Source organism: Cephus cinctus, unplaced genomic scaffold, assembly GCF_000341935.2.
Source record: "Cephus cinctus unplaced genomic scaffold, Ccin1 Ccin1_scaffold0504, whole genome shotgun sequence".
Classification (NCBI taxonomy): domain Eukaryota; kingdom Metazoa; phylum Arthropoda; class Insecta; order Hymenoptera; family Cephidae; genus Cephus; species Cephus cinctus.
Genome location: NW_014333171.1, coordinates 153762 through 166578, shown reverse-complemented (window position 1 = coordinate 166578; position 12817 = coordinate 153762). Strand labels below are relative to the sequence as shown.

At 38.3% G+C, this 12817-nt stretch overlaps 1 protein-coding gene across 7 annotated transcripts in view; it reads left to right on the top strand.

Annotated features, from left to right (window-relative positions):
- The window catches only part of LOC107268265, a 71999-nt gene that overhangs the window by 44892 nt on the left and 14290 nt on the right, over positions 1-12817 (top strand). For 4 of the 7 annotated variants that reach the window (XM_015740878.2, XM_015740875.2, XM_025085559.1 and 1 more), the window contains exon 2: positions 7069-7147. The gene's annotated coding sequence lies outside the window, so the exon portion shown is untranslated. Of the gene's footprint in view, positions 1-7065; positions 7148-12817 lie in introns of all 7 variants that reach the window. The other 3 variants (XM_025085557.1, XM_015740874.2, XM_025085556.1) reach the window with 1 other exon arrangement.

Sequence of the window (12817 nt, the reverse complement as noted above, 5' to 3'; positions counted from 1 at the left end):
ATTTTATTTCCTCAACGTGGCAACCTTGCTACGGAGGCTGCGATTAATCGAGAAACCAATGTAAACATTTCCGAAAATTATTGGAATCTAATTCGAAGTGGACCCACGCCACACGACGTACGAACCTCAAATCCAATGCGTACACGCAGCCATTCCGCTCCCACAGGTTGGTAACACTTACCATACATTTTCATAAATTAAACTCGCGTTCTCGTTCTGAGGACCTATAAATACTCTTAACGAACCTTGTAGTGGTCCGCTGTCGAGGGCCAGGATGGGCTGGAGGTTTCGTTAATTCGGTTTCGAACTCCTCCTCGAATTTTGGGTTAAGTCCCCCGACCTCGAGAGTCAGAGCGAGAGAGACAGACAGAGACAAAAAATTCCATGGACTACTGAAAATTCCAAATTCCCACATTACTAGGTAACCAAAAATTGTAATTGTTTGAAGAAAAAAATTTGCAATACTTTTTTTTTCGCAAATTATTATTAGCGTCCCATCACGGCGAATCCGGTTCCCATAGTGACCTTGACGCCCACAAATGCTATCAACTGTCAGAACTGTCAGTTTTGCAATGGGGGTCGGTGCTTTTATGAAATGGTTCCTCTTTTTGCCCTCAGGCTTGGTCAGGAGAGGACAGGGAGCGACTATCCCTTATTCTTTTATAAGTCCCTTCGCCTGTCCCGCCTTCGTCTGGCCCAATCGGCCCCCTTTTTGTATTCCTCTTCGCTTACTCCGCCATTCCACTACTGGACTCTCAACTTCCACCCAATCATACCCGTAAATGCACGCACGCAGTCGGCTCGCATACTGGACCGTTAATGCACCGTGTGACAATGTTATGAACGCCTTCGTTTAACGTGCATTCAGCCCCTTGGCTACTCATGTTCAACAGACTGGCAGTCCGATCTAATGGCGGCTGCCAAGTTCTTCTTACCGCGTCGGTTTAAAGATCAAGTGACACTCTTCGTTAACTGGACCTATGGAATTCTGATTGCCACTCGTATGTGATCACGTTGAAGATAATTTTCTGATGGAAAATCATGAGATTTAGATAAATGCTGGTGGGCCACGTGATATTTGATTGTTTATTTTTCACAGTCATCTCGAACAGTTGTCACATGGAGAGCAATGGAACTTGATAGTTCTGATTTGTACTTTTGGTAGGTTCTTCATTGGTGCTTTTTTTTTTGTCAGATATTATTATTATTTAATTGAATTGTTCTTTAATCTAGATCCGTGGCCAAATTTATTTATCTTTATTGTATTATCGTGCGTAGAACTTATCCACGCTTACTACTGTGTAATACCTACCTTCAGTTAGCCAATCAGATTTATAGCCGCTAGACAGAGAGGACGCTAACTGGATATACATTTAGTGTGCACTTCTCGACTATCTTCTCAGACTTCAGTTTTCTTCACTCTATCCCAACACCGGTACCAGAAGGAACTGTAAACCTCAAATGAGCCTGAGCCTGATCTTGTCAATGGCTATGAAATCACCTCCTATCTAGAAGCGGACGGTAATGCTGGATTTGATGTTTCACGTTTCATTAGCGCTCCAAGTCCCCGTTCTCCGTTGCAGGATTCGTGTTGCTTGTGCAACGACCGGACACTCGTATAGATTGGATACGAAGGTAACAGTGAAGATTGGATACGAAGTCACAGTGAAATGATAGAATTTCAAGGTATTCATATAAGTTACGAGATTACAAATAAATTTCAATAAATTCCATTTGTCTCGTGATCATTCGCATGCGCGTGCGGAAAATTAAAAAATGGAGCAAGGGTCACCTGACGAGAATGTATACTTGAGAACAGTTGTAGTATATAAAATAGTTTCTCCAAATGCAAACACGCGCGCCGACTCTCTTATCTTAAGAACTATTTACACGGTCCGTTTGCTTTCTAAGGGTTCTAAAATCCACATAATTACTGTGAGAATCGACTGAACCGCTCTTGGCCTCACTAGCGCCATCACTCGTAACGGATGGGATTGGAATCTGGGCTTTTCGCCGGGAGAGACAATCTGTTTGCTTAGGGAAAGGGATGGCTGGCTCTTTTGTTTCAGTATCCAGTTGTGACTTTGCTTTAGGCGGGTTATTTAAACCTGGCAAACTGTTACTCGAGTAGAGTAGTGGTATACGGTTCTAGAGTAGTTTAGTAGTCTAGTATGTATAGCTACTACAGTAAGGCCGTTAGACCGTTTGGTTGGTACCTACTGCATTTTTTCCTCCCGTTACTCTATCCTTACTTTCTTTACCCTTTTCTTCCAATGGAACCAAGACAAAATGAAAGTGGAGAAAACATTTCGTAAGTTGGATCATTACCTTCCTATTGATGTATACTTAAAAAATATTAAGGATCTCTCAGATAAATTTCATTAGATAAACCATTCGTATCCGAACCATTTAATATTGACTGATGCTCCAATTACAGTGCTTTAGCCGTATCAACATTATAAAACTCAAAAACAGTTCCAATTCCTAATCAACTTTGCACCTATACTGCCAGTCTCGCATAATACCAAGATCTACTGAAAAACATACGAATCATAAATTTTCCCCGTTGCATTTTTTCCCCCGTTACTCTATCCTTACTTTCTTTACCCTTTTCTTCCAATGGAACCAAGACAAAATGAAAGTGGAGAAAACATTTCGTAAATTGGATCATTACCTTCCTATTGATGTACACTTAAAAAATATTAAGGATCTCTCAGATAAATTTCATTGGATAAACCATTCGTATCCGAACCATTTAATATTGACTGATGCTCCAATTACAGTGCTTTAGCCGTGTCAACATTATAAAACTCAAAAACAGTTCCAATTCCTAATCAACATTGCAACTAAAAATGCCAGACTCGCATAATACCAAGATCTACTGAAATACATAGGAACCATAAAATAAAAGCAAGTATACAGTTTCCACTGGAAAATCTTCATGGCCTGGTCTCTTGATCATCCATAACTTTAACCCAATAAGTATAACACCCAACGCAAATCCGTCCCTTAAGCTCTAAAGTGTTATTCAAGCTTTATTAAAACGTCAGAAATAACACTGAACACGGGCACATAAAATTGGCTCATTTGAAATTGCATATAAAATTGCGCCCACGTTCAATACATACCTACTTACCTGTACCAGTGCCTGCATACTATGCATACTACTGTACGCACAGTAGACACACGGCGTACCAAGGGTGAAACATGGAAACATGAAACAGCGATCAAGACTCTAGACGTTAGACAGAATAAAATAATTCTCTGGCGTAACCGGCGAGCAATGGACCCTCGCAGAAGCTGTCCCAGGCGCCGGTTCTGTAGTTAAATATTTTTTTTTTGTATTTCCAACAGTACAACATAGCAATAACTATATTTATTGTAGAATGCTCGCTCCTACCTTGAGGTATATTTGATTTACACGTAATGGCCGTTCTCACGAGAGAAATCATATAATGTAGACGTTCGACTCCCCATGGTATCTCATGTGTATATCCACATATCAATATACCGTGGTCGTATTCATTCTGTGATTTATTACCATTGCTCATTACCTAGTGACACATTACGTATTCGACCAAGGCGATTTGCAAAGGTCATAAATAATAATATACGTTTACAATTATAATATGACTGATACTTAAGAGTTTCTTTTTAATGTAATTTTTTATTTTAGTCACCATATCACTCTTTTTTCATTAATTATCATTATCTTCGTCTCTTTCAATTATTCATTCACTATGACGAACTATAGGTCGATCCTTGGCTGCTTATGCTTTGCGGGTCTAAATATCGTCATTGACACGCGACATATTTAATCCCTGCAGTTCAGAGGTCTTTACACGTATGAATAACGATGATCACTTATGGTCCTCGCTTCACTTGTAACAGACGTGTATTATCAATACTTGGCAAAGAGGTTCTCTCAGTTCTCTTTTGCCTATATAAATGCCACTAGGAGGTTTTGGATGGGAGCTCATACTATTAGGGTGCATATGGAATAGTAGTCCGGTGCATATATGCACCGAGTGTATACTACTAGAGTAACACTTCTTCTTCATATTATGAGCATACTAGTAGTATAGTATATTTCTGTGTCCGAATTTTATACGCGTCCTTATAAACGTATGTTCATGATTGATTTGCAGCGTTGATCAAGGAGTCGATCCTATTGATGTTGCATAAAGATCAAGAAAAGATGATCGCGTGCCGATCCAAGTTTCTGCCGATCCTGTATAGAAATGACAAATCCTTAGGGATTTACGTTCGTTTGGTTAGGGATTTTGTTGGATGAAATAAATGGTGGATTTATAAGAGAAGTTTTGACGAGGTAAACGAATGGACGCATGAATGACGCAATCGAGGTAATCCTCGCGGCAATCCGATTAACGGCCTTTAATTGGCTGGATGCTTTATGGATTAGAGATATTCGTACTGATTCCTATAACCGATTATTTGGATGATCTTCAGCATGCTACGTACTCCAGGTTATCGATGGGACATTAACGAGATGGTATACAGAATAGAAATAATAATAATAAAGGTTGAGAAATTACATGCGAGGTCTTCTTCACGGTCGTAACTTCCACTTGAAATGATAACAAGTATTTAAATTCAATTTTTTTTTTCTTCTTTCCACCTCTCACGGGATTTTAGATCGTATCGGTAAGATTGAGGAAAAAAAGAAAGATAGTTGTTCCTGACACTTCTGTGACGTGTACCTACTCCACTTCACGTGGATTCAAATGAAGCGGTGACCCAGACGTATATTTTCACTGCTTCAAGTTATCAAGTAAAATACGCGTGTGATGAGAACAGGGCCCTGTGTGTGCGGTCGAGCCAAAGTGCCACTTCGTTTGAAGTTGAAGTTAAGAGGAAGTTGGATAAGGCACGCGAAGATGAATAAAATAACGAAAGTGTCACTTTCTCGAGATCAGTGACCAAGATAATCCGTGACACCGTGAAATTCTCGAAATGAAATTACTTCCTTTTTTGGGTTTCGGTTTTTTTTTACTTTTTTTTTTTTTCATTTTGTCTTACATTTTTTTATTCTTCCCTCGGTAAGCCTGATCATCGCCTCTCCCTTGCGGTTCTCTTGAAATGTCATACGGCGTTGAATAATGTTATTTTTATGAGAAGGAAGTAAAAATCAAGACGACTCTGTCAATTCAAAAAGGTCAACTATGCTCTTTCGATAATGACAGTTTCTGGTACAGTCAGATAGACAGATAGACGGACAAAAATCAAAGCGAGCAATAATGTTATTTTTATGAGAAGGAAGTAAAAATCAAGATGACTCTTTCAACTCAAAAAGGTCAACTATCCTCCCACGATAATGACAGTTCCTGGTACAGTCAGATAGACAGACAGACGGACAAAAATGAAAGCGAGCAAGATCGGAAAATAGAAAAAGCATAACGAGCGGCTTCCTTTACATCGAAATCCACTCAACAAATTTATCATCCACCAACGCTCGACCTCCCTAATCCTTTTCTCCCTCGAAGACTCACCGATCGGTAGGAACTAAGATTTTGCTGTAGGTAGGAAGATGATTTTCTTATCAGTCACAAAAAAAAAAATAATAGAACAACCAGAAAGATACATTGACACGAGAAGAACAATGGATCCAACTAACGAATCTTCAATGATTGATCAAATTCGAACTGTCGATCATTATAATCAATAAAAATTTTCAAACTGGATTGCCAATGATCATTGAAGCTTTTTTATATTCCGCTTTCAATATGTATAATATAGGCATATGCAATATTGATGCGAACTGGTATCATTGCTTTATCATGTCTGATATGATAACGAAAAGAGAACTTTTTAGTCTCGTGATAACTTATGATACGTATGGATTTTCTACGTTTCAGGATTTTTGCATCGATCGGAGTTAGTCCGCATACGTTATATGATTTTTATGTTGGCATTTATCATTATAGTCTTGGTTAAACTCTCCCTTTATGTTCTTGAATGAGGAATTAAGTAAGACCGTCGAAATTTTCAGATCTCCACTGTACTTGACCCTACTTACATTATCGTGCTGTACAAACACCAGTAAGTTTAGTGAGTTTCACAAGCAGCGGATATATATATATATATATATATATATTTGTGCATTTATTTAAGGGACAAAATTCCACTGTCGGCTCTCAACCACAATATCAAAGTCTGCATGAAGTCTGTCTGTTACGTGTCTTGTCATGCGACAATGCAATGTAACTGATGCATGCTTCAGATTAAATGAAGAAAAGATCCCAACAATAATTGATATTGACCTGTTAGATCAGTTCCTCGAAGAATTCATTTGGCCAAAGGTCATATCTGATTTTTATATCATTTATAAAAAAAAAAGTTGAGAAAACATAGTCAATAAAATATTTATTGTTGTTCTAGGAATTACTACGCGGTTTGTCCATTGTTACAGTTAGTATATTTCAGTATAGGAAGTGATAATCGTTTTCCTACGAGTGTCTGAGACATTTATACTTGAGCATTAGTAGCTAGACGTTCGAAGGTAGATCAAGTATACGTGGTGTAATTAGCAAAGTTTTTGTGCACTTTGAGTACTTCAAGCAGCGCTACTAAAAGGACTGGGCAATGTAAGTTGATGGTAGTTGAAATAAAAATTTCAATAGGAAATAAATTTCTGTAATTACTCGTAGGAATAGATCCGATTGAAAGTTTGAAAATTTATGCAATACCAATTTTTTAATTAGACCATACTAATCTGAAATAATAATTGTTCTCGGTATTAGCTTATTTAGGTAATACTGATAGTTGAGGTCTAATGCGTGTCGTAACGTTATCGCCCTAGCTTATAAATACCAAGATAAATCCAGCTTATCCCAAGGCACTTATTACTTGCTCCTTTAGATTGACTTTATCAAAAATTTAATTAGACCCAGATAGAATTATCATGGCACCGGTTACGTGCCCGGATCTGGTACCATCGAGACCCATACTGTAACAGTACTAATAAGAGTGTCAGGAGTAAAATGAAAAAATAAGTAGAAAAAGTGTGTTAATTGAAAATTTTCAAAAAATGCATTTTTGTTCCAGCAGCCACTGTGTCCTGTAAAAGGAATCATAAGAATGCACTAAGTACATCTCGCAAGCTGTATGGTCAGCGCGCAAAGCATTGGTAAGCGTATGAAATATTTTTTCAAACTTCAAAATATTTTTTTTAATCAAAAATTACAATAACACTTGGTTTACTTTACATTCGTATTTCATTCGACCGACGCGTTTCTTCATCTCGCTTCTTCTCAAACTCTTCGCAAAATCCCATCCTTCAACAAGCTCTGGTCCATTTCTTAATAAGAGCTTTCGTTGCCACTTCCTTAGTTCTCATTCTATATGCGACCAGTGTAGCCGCCTTGTAAATTTGCAGACAATTTGCCATGTAATGACGTTATACGGCTTCCTCGTGTTTTCACTCTGTTATGCATTATGCAACGAGAAGGAGAAGAAGGAAGAAGAAGATGAGATGGAGGAAGAAGAAGAAGAAGCTGTATAGAAGAAGTATAGTAGGGATAACGAGAGGGTGCTCGATGGGGATTTAATCATCTCGCGAAACACCTAACGGCTTATACATATATTATATATACGCAACATAAATACCATATGTATACACATTGCTGTTAACTTCTTGGAGCAATTCATCACGTGACTTGGCTACGTTGCTCTTCCCTCATTCCTTCTAACGTCCTATCTTCTTTATTGCTACGATGGTTTCTACCTTCCCCGGCTATCATCTTATTTACCTAACCCGTACTATCTTGGCCGCTTCTACTTCTCGTTGCATACTTTATTTCGAAAACTAGTCGATCGATTTGGTACGTGCCCACCAGTAATGCGTCCTGCTTCCTCGAGCGACTGGTTTTGCCCACATAGGTGGCGCTACGTCAAACAGGATTTTCCTCTAGGCGTTCGCAGATAACGTAGCCACACAGTGTCTATTTGCACATAGGAGGTACCGGCTTTTTGTTTATCATACAGAAGAGAGAATCATTCCCGTGATCGTAAAAGGATACATGATAGATTTACATAAATCAAACTTCACGCCTCATACAGCCACGTACGTACGTTCTCACGACGGACAAAGAAAGCAATGAATGCAATTGACTGTCTCACCGGGTATAAAATTGAGAAGGAAGGACCCATCGTGCCAATATTAAATGTTACGGAAATAAACGCACGTGCGTTTATCGTACGTCTGTCGAGGGAAAAGTCACGCGTCATAAAATCCACATGCGCGCGCAACCCTATCTCATAAATCCCATAGAATGCTCGAAAGTTCCTATAATCTTATACGTTAGGATTAAACAGTTTGAAGAACTTTCACAGTTGTCATGTATATCGTCCAACTTCGATTGTTCGTGGTTGAAGTTTTTGTCAACACTTTCTGACTCTCCTATGAGTAGCTCCGTTGTCACGTGGGCGTCGCAGGACTCTTTACACTCAATGCACTCCGCTCGCATTGCTTTACTATCCGTGCCGTATTGTAATTCAAGTAACAAGTCACGGACGATAAGTTTCAATTCGCCTATAAAACTTAGCGGACTAAGCAAATGTTGGCGAGTCGATACCCATAACGTTTGTCTTGCATTTTGTATGTCGCAGAGATGCATATATAAAGTGCTCTTAATGCACTTACCGTTTAGTACGGTATTATTATGGTACGGCTTACCATGTAATTAATGGAAATTTTTCAAGTTTACTTTGTGCCAATTTAATGGGTGAGGGAGTCGGATGGGGGGTTAATTAAAGTCAACTTAGCTAAATTTTGGTGTATGGTGGATTTTGAGAATTTTTTGTTAGAATCGTGAGAGTGTCGGATGAAATTTTTATTAACGTTAACAAAGAGTCCCAGTGCATGATGGGATCTGACATAATATTTTTACTTGGTATGAGGACCGTAGGACGAGGCATTACGTATCTGTAATGGGATTAAGAATGCAGTGATGCAATGAATCTTTGAATGCATGCCGACTTTGGACACTGGATGCGCTGTGTGATAAAACGGCGCTCCGTTGCGCCGTCCCGACGCTGTTTTATGGCACGTTAAACCATGAAATTGTTATTTAATTGCTAGGGGAAGTGGAGCCATTCGTACGTCTACCAGTCGCGATTTGCATTTGGAATTGGAACTGGGACCATAATAAAAGCTGGAAGGAATGACTAATAGAAATAATTGATTCAGTACGGTAGGGATTCGAGTATGAAACTCAACTTGGGATATAAATATCATTGCTGATTTTCAAGCGAGCGGCCCACTTAAAATCCCATAAAAAGTATCTCGACGTAGATCTTATTACGGTGAAATAGTTTATCGTCAGATCATGACTAATTATCGTCTTGTATCTTTCTGATTATCACAAGAATTGACTCAATCAGTGATAACATTGAACCAAGGGTATTTTCAAAATGCGACAATTATTATTTTTTCATCATTCCTTATTGACGTATTGCAATTTCTATGATAGCCATAACGTTGTAGTCAATCTTATTGAAAGGTATACAATAGACTAGGTTACCAAAGGGTCTAATATATTTTCAAGTTTCCTTTTTTGTTCACCGTTAGTGAAATATCCACTGTTTACTAAAAAAAAAAAAAAAAAAAAAAAGCGAAATCAAATTTTTAAGGAACCATCAATGTTATTCACTGGAATGGTAAATTGCTTGTTCTTTCTATTGCACTACGCGTTTTCAGTACTGTTCATCTTACATTATACCGGCTATAACTATTTGAGCAAATACGCATCCACCGTGTGGATACCTAAGAGCAACCTTCAACTTCCACTTCATGAATTCCAGACACTATATGGACCCAAGTTGAGTATTACAAGTGCGGTATAGAAAAATAGTGTGAAAATACAAGAAGTTTCTTGTAAACGGAAACAAGAATACACGTAGATACATTATCCGACGTAAAATGTTTTTTTTCAAAAATTTAATTCCAACATTATTTGAAAAAATCCTTGAAATTATTATGTACCCATTTCCAGTTGTAAATAGTGAAGTCACATCGAGCGAACTGTAACTCATTGACGACCCTCATAAACCTCACAACTTCATAAAGTCTCACTCATAAGTCGGGCACAAGTCTGGCTATAAACATTTAACATTGAAGTACGCGTTATTCCACTTGGAGCAAGTACTCTTATACATATACTTATATCGATATCCACTTGTTTACCGTAGTCTGAAGGTATTTGGACATTTAAAATCAAGTCCGACTCAGGTCTATCCATTGATAAACGATAAAATAATTACAAGTCGCTACCAGATAAAACGATAGCTAATTAGCATTGCTCTGTGGACCAGACCGGTCCCGTCTTATCGATAAAATTCAACAGGTACGTATAAAGTGCCTCGATGCAATACAGACTCGTACGTGCGTAACAAATGCATATAATTCGTTATCAATTGACGGTCAATCAAGGAGCTCGGAACAGACATAAATATCCTGTTTTACGCGAATTATCATTTTGCCCGAGATATTGAGCTTTTTAATTGAACTTAATTGAGCTCGATTGAACGTTACCCGTGACACCCCGATGGCGCCTATGTTTAACCGTGTCGCGTGGGCAAGTATATTCGGATGCTGAATAAGTCTTGATATTTACAGAGTATAACGAGTGGGTGGGATCCTTTGGCGTCATAGAGTCACGAGTCGGACGTCGGGCGTCGGGACGGCGTCACACAGGCTCAGATCTCATCGACTTGACGATCGATGACTCCCGCATGGTCATTGACTGTCTGTTTGCTTTCCCATATATCACGCTCATACGCGTGTATACACTATATGGACGCCACAATTGTTTGGTGCTCTCGACTCGCTTCATATACTCGATCGGGAACATGGGCGAGGGGTAGCGGGCAGTAGGGTTGGAGGATCCCGTGGGAATCGCGTCAAGACGTAATGTCTTATGGTGGTCCCCATGGGGAGACTCCTTGGGATACTCGAAATTTTTCTGTTTATTTGACTTCTCGTTAACGATACCAGCGCAGTCATCGATACCTTCATAGTCATGCAAATGAAGTTGGTTGTTGTCTTTTTTTTTTGGATCTTTCTTTTTTCTTTCCTTACACTCTTTCTTCTTCCGTCTTTATTCTTCCCTCGCTTCGTTCCACGTCGAGTGCGGACGAGAGGCGACTAATCGAAATGTTAAAATGTGGTGACTGTTTTCATAAAATATTACGAGGATCTCATCTAGCTTTTTTTTCTTTTTCGTGGGAATCGAAAAAATTTGACTTGAAACGCCTGATAGTTTGAAATTTATTCGATACTTCAAAGTCAAGTGGGTAGTTTGAGGACAGTTGGAAATTCATAACTGAACTGCTAATTTTGTCTTTTTTTTTTATGTATTCGTTTGAAGGAGTATTGGTATATTTGTTATTGGTGATCCATGACGGTCGGTACTTTACAAAGAGTAAGATGACGTCCAAGGAGCGTTTTGACGACTGACCTTTTTTTTTGGGTACGAATCGAAAAAAATATTTATGTTGCATTAAATATGTCACTGCGGTTTTGCAAGTGTGGGCAGTTGTAATTATCTTCTATAAGTCAGTCCATATATGCATACACGTATGAGTTATGGTCTATATATCTATACGTAGTGACGCGGTTCATTTAATTTTGCGGTTCGGCAATGATTTACAGTCACGCCATTAAATTTGCACACGTGCCAGCAAACTGGACGTTAAAAATGAGGAAAATTTTGTACATAATCTTTTTTTTTAGAATTTATTCAAAAATTTATTTCAACCCTCCCCAATTTTAATGTAGACTAGCGCCTTTAGAATGTTGCATAAATGAAAAGTGGAGAAAAATTTCGATTAATTAATAGAATGCAAATTTACGGGTTATCATCGTCTGCTGAACGAGCAGTTGAAGTCTAGGTCTCGCTCGATCCAAGTAAGACTCATAAGAAAAAGACCCTCTTTTAGATACCTGCCTGCACTTTAGATCCCTCTGACTGGCAAGTCAATTCGATCCGGTTCTCAAGACTCGACATTGCTGCGTTTCGCGAAGATAAGTCGGACTCGTATTCTCCACTTCACATCCTCCGGTTTATGCGGATGCACGTAGGTGCTTACCTGACTTAAACTTATTGGCGGCTCTCTGGTCAGTCGCGTTTAAGAAAAGATTGGTTTACCAGGATAGCGACCCACGTAATATCAAAACCTACGTAAACAATGCTATATTTATTATAAAAGAATATATAAGTTAAATATATAGAAAATGTATTCCAAATATATTTATTAGAAATATGAATACACATTCGTATTCGTATTTGTATATATTCATTGTATATGTAAAATATACTTAAAATATATTTCATTTATATTTTGTATATAATAAATATATAACTATAATATTTTCCTGAGAAAAGCATTATTGGTCTGAATAACACGGGCAAAACCTATGGTAGTAGGAAAAATATCAAATTGTGCACATTACGTTTCGGTACAAGCAACCGAAACAAATCAGATCACTGAACAGACGCGGTACTGTGAATTTGATCAAATGTGGTAATCGCGTTACGAAAATCAATAAATTATATAGTATCTGGATAAAAACCAGGAAAAGAAAGAAATACGTGTCTGTAGTGGCCATCGATTCTGATTTGAGGTTAGGACAGACGATACGTCTGGAACGGCGTGGGTAATGTTAAAGCAGAAACAGCAGCAGCTGAGACCTGTGTCAGTAAATACGATTCTACATCCAGCAGCCGTATTTCCATGATTTCTTTATATATAAAAAAAAAAAAAAAAAAAAAAAAAAAAAAAAAAAAAAAAAAAAAAA